The sequence below is a fragment of the Megalops cyprinoides genome, chromosome 19, assembly GCF_013368585.1.
Source record: "Megalops cyprinoides isolate fMegCyp1 chromosome 19, fMegCyp1.pri, whole genome shotgun sequence".
Lineage (NCBI taxonomy): Eukaryota > Metazoa > Chordata > Actinopteri > Elopiformes > Megalopidae > Megalops > Megalops cyprinoides.
In genome coordinates this window covers 16,163,646-16,168,834 of record NC_050601.1, presented here as the reverse complement: position 1 = coordinate 16,168,834, position 5,189 = coordinate 16,163,646, and positions in this window count along the sequence as shown.

The window sequence follows — 5,189 nt, the reverse complement described above, 5'->3', positions numbered from 1 at the left end:
CGCATCAATTTTGCGCAGACGCGTGAACCCGTGAACCCACTTCCAGCTGCATACTTTTTCGCAGTGTGCTACATTTACAGTATATCTAATAGAGTTTCAGTTTCATGATTTGACGTGTTTAGCCAACGATACATTATTGTAGCATTTCCAATGAGATTTCAGATGCACGGAATGAGCGAGAGCATCTTTTGTAGAAACGTTTGTCTTCTGATCTTGTCAGCTGCTTATCTTATTATTATTACTTTTTGCTTACTTCAACAATTCACGAAACAATCATTGGATTTTAGAGCATAAGAAACTGATTTCTTGTGCATGTTTAAATAATTTTCACCTGTATATTTACAACCGTAAACATTTGATGGGTATGATCATAAACTGATTGAAGCGTATTCTTGCTTTTCCATTAGTTTATACTTTCAATTCAATTCATTTTTATTTGTATAGCGCTTTTTACAACACAAGTTGTCACAAAGCAGCTTTACATTATATTACATACTTCATGATGTTATATACAAGTGTTTTCTATAAATATTTTTGTCCACGTTTTAGTGAACACGTGTCAGAGTTACAGTAGTCCTAGTATATTACATATAATGACATTATCTGTTTTGTGTTTTTACAGTGTTTGCTATGTTGTCTAGAGAAATAGACATTTTAGACACATCGCTGCCTTAATGCATATTTATAAAACCTGTCAAAAGTAGAAAAGTGTATTCTTATATTATATTCATATTAATATCAGAATACACGCTGTCTTCTGTGCTTCTTTACCTTCTGCTTCTGGAGTGTAAGAATGCTACTATTGAGACAAAGGCCATACATCCTGAACATGACATAACATAAGTCTTACTATCAAGGAAACTGGACTTTTTACCTAAAGGTTTTTGGGTTCGAATCCCTGATGGAGATTCACAATCCAAACAGGGAGAAGGCCTGGGGATGGGATGCAGCTGTTAGGCACATTTGCCATGTACTCATCCTGAATTACCGCAATTCATAAACTATAGTATAGACTGGTAATATGTAAACTACGAACTATGCAGACTGCAAAGGATAAAGCTGCCTGCTATGTACTAGACTGTACTATTAGTAGATATTTTATAGAGTCACCTTGCCGTATTGCTCAGACATTGGACTGCATAATAAAATACCAGTTTGATTTCCGCACACGCTTTAATATACGCGTTTAACCCCGAAGTCAAGTTTTAGATCATGGTTTGTGATGATGTAAAATTATCAGCAGGGGGCAGTGTTGGTCTTGGACGCTCTCTGTCCATGGAGTATTTCTCAGAGCTCAGAACGCTCTTAAGTGCTGTAATGAAGGCCTTTGATTTTGTGGATTGCTGTCAGGGGAAGGGCTTAATACACTGTAACCTTTTAATCTTTTATCTGAGACAATTCACCAGAGCTCTCTGTGCCTTGCTTGGCCCTCCAGCCTGAGAAAAGGGAATCAAGGCAGCAGCGCTGGGGAGCTTGGCGCCACATTTGGCTCAGTCCCACTAGCTGGCCCATAGTGAAAGCCTTCAAAAGCGCTGAATCCCCTCTGCAGACAGTGCAGGCAAATCCCATTCTACCAAGGCCCAGAAATAGGACAGGACACATAATGTCACTTCATTGTTTTACCCTCCTTTTTTATTCCCTCTGTATGTGCCATAGAGAGGTTTGGGGATATGTGGCCAAAACTTAAGGACTTTCTGTGGACCTCATTCATATGAAAATCTGTCCCGTCAAGGGGAGAGTACTGGGCTATTCTAGAAGATTTTGACAGAGAGGTTAGGCCCATATGGACACAAGGATTTAACATACCATTGGACTAAGGTTTAAAACTCGGATTTGAAAGTTTGAAATTCCACGGTTTGAAGGGTTGTTAAAAACTTACAACTAAGGTTACTCTAAGATGCAAGACTTAAGGTGAGAGGAGAGAATGTCAATCATTCTGCTTTGTGCCTCTGGTCCAAGGTGCATTATGAACAGGTTGGTGGTCAGTCAATTAGGTGCAATAGTCCTTCATACAACACAACTTATTACCTCTCAATCCCTTTGACATGTCAGCAGATGGGATTTTGGAGAATTCCACAATGTGATCATGCTTGCTTGATCCCAATGTCTGCTTCTACACAGAACTTTGAAAGGACTATAGCTTTCACAAAGTCCACATCAGGAAAGAAAGTTTCACAATGGAAACTATATACACAAGCATACTGGGTTTGTTTCTATCCAGGTGAGTGCAGGACAGCTGTGTTCAAAATCACTTCGATTAATTTCATCCATTCTCCAAAACCACTGACTCTGCACACGCAAAGTAATCCAAGGATATACAAGGGGTTCAGGTAAGCAGTAACTCAGGAATTTGGGACAAATGGCTGCTATTATTCTTGGCCTGCAATTGGAGTATGCATGTTCCCTCTATGCCTTGGTTAAACCAATAACCTGTTGTATGGTGAATATCCTAATCCATGATGACCTACAGTACAATTTTTGTATGTTCACATTTAAGCAGACAGTAAGGGGTAAAATGCCTTGAAGCAGGTTGCCCTAATTGTGCTAAAACCATTATCTCAAGCTCTGCCATGCTCCTGGGTTCAGCTGCTTGAGGTGATTAATATCAGTTTATGATCCATGTTATTAATTCCTATAGCATTTCAGTTCTTTTGGATTATTTTTACAGTGATACCTATAAGGTGTCTGATGCATTCAACTATGCTATAAATTAGCAGAAGTTCTTATCTGGAGTAATTAACAATACAGGTAATGTACATTTTATAGTTTAATTGAGTCATACAGCTGGGTTTGTACTAAGGCAACTGAGGTAAGCAGCCATGATGATGGGTACAAAGGATGTGGCCCACAGAGGATTCACTTAAATCCTAAAACTTCAGGTCCTACTCTAACCCCTACTCCCCATATCTTCCTTATAGAGAAAATAATATTTGAAATGATTTATTAGATCATCTGACCCTCTGTAAACAAAAGTAGCTTTTCAAATTCAATATATACAGTGCTAGAAACAGAGGAGCACCTTAGTGACTTTCCACTTGGTTTACTTTATTTACTCACAGTAAGAGACGGCAGTCATTGGCTACAACACAATCATTTTCCCTCTTATATTACTGTGGGGAAAAAACAACCCAACAATTTTGTTTTATGTCTATTCCAATATATATTTTAACTGCTGTAGTAATAAATCTCTGTGTCTCTGCCTCTGTATATCCAGGGAGGAAGGAGTGGAAAAAATTTATATGCTGGAGATATTTTACAGCACCTGGCAGTTGCTGTAGTGACCTGCTAATCCTTGGCATTCTCTCTTTTTTAATATGTATATCAGGGTCATGGGATTAGCTCTGAGAGTGATTTTTACAGGGCTGGACTAATTTACTATTCCCTGTGCTGGAATTATGGACCAAGGATTCATGAACAAGTGCTAACAGCTACTGTTTAGAGCTGCTGCTGCTGCTAAACTACCACAGAGCACAGGGGCTCTAGCTATTCATGGGGACACATTTGTATGGGTGTCCTGTCTGATGCATATTTTGTTCATTTGCTGACTGATCTATTCAAGTTAAAATAAAAATACATTACATTACAGTATGAACATTTAGCTGAAGCTCTTATCCAGAGCGACTTACAGACACACATATATATAATAAAAAATAGCAATGTGTGGGCATGCTTTTTGAAGCAGTGAACCCATTTGAACTCTGAGGTACTGACCACCAATCACCTGGTCCATGGTATCTGGATGCTCAAACCCTCGTCTGGACTGCTGGCAGTCTAACGTGCAGTGACTGACTGTGGCTGCGGCACTGACAGACAGGACTTTGTTTCCTACGGGGCTGTTTTTCTTTTAAAAAACACTTCACACACACTACAGCAAAAATCAATAGGTGTTCACAAAAGGCCCCACTTTGATATAGGACGCTTACTGCACCAGCAGAGCTATCAATCATCAGGAGATTTTCAAAGTGAAATTACTCTGTGTGTGTATGGGTGTGTGTGTGTGTGTGTGTGAAAGAGAGAGAGAGAGAGAGAGAGAGAGAGAGAGAGAGAGAGAGAGAGAGAGAGAAAGAGAGAGAGAGCGAGGCTGTACAGTTTAAATAGCTCCAATTCATAACTCTCAACACTGTTTATCAGCCAGATCTCTTTGTTCCAAATCAAAGCTTGGCTCTTGGAGGAAGGTTTCCCAAATATCACGACCATGTCTTAGAGCGCCCTCAGAGATGATTTCCAACTTTCCACTCTGTACGTCTGTCTCTTGAAACTGGGTTGGGCAAAAGTGGCAAAAGTGTAAGAATAATAAATTTGGGGGTGGTATGATGTAATATGTAAGATATTGTAAATTTGTAACAGTTATTAATGTCGCACTTTATTCATTTAAGAGTGCTGTATATGAACAGTAAGCAAGGGATACACACAAGCATTTTTAAAAAGCTGATGGAATTGTTACTATACCATATTTAGGCATTTATGTGAAGTTCAATCTGACTTTATTTGATGTGTGGTGAATACACGTTTACCTGAATGCTCAGTTGTCAATTCAATTTTCACTACTGCCTTGCATCACTTTGTAGTTATGCAAGACATATTTCCTCTGATGGATGGCAGTGGAATATTGCTCAAATCAGCCATTGCATATTGTCACTTAACCTGCGCTCACACTGGCAGCGACCACGAGTGACAAAGCAGCTGGAAGTCATCCATTTCCAATGGTCGCTGGGCGACACTGAGCGACAGTCGCCACGTCGCTCGGTGTAGCCCAGTGACCATTGGAAATGAATGAGTTCCGGCCGCTTCGTCACTCGTTGTCACTGCCGCTGTGTGAGCACAGTTAGAGCAACTTAGAAAGCAAGTGTACAAAGTTACAAGAACAAAAATATTCCTTTACTGGAAACCCAACCTGCCTCGCTAACTTGATGTTAGCTTCAGACTAAGGTCTTAATAAATTGATTGGATGTGACCTTGAATGCCCTTCTGTTCCAGGTGAGCTGTGGTCAAAAAGCATATTGAAATCTGTCAGTGCCATGGACCTGCAGATGTGGACACCGCTAATTCAGAGAACCCCCGCTTTAACCCAATGAGACCTGAGCTCCCATTTTGAGTGACAAGCTAAAAGACTGTCAGAGAGGGGTCTGAGAGAAGCGGAGCATGAATGCAGAGCCCCGGTGTCTGTCACCTGACAGTTTCTGCAGAGA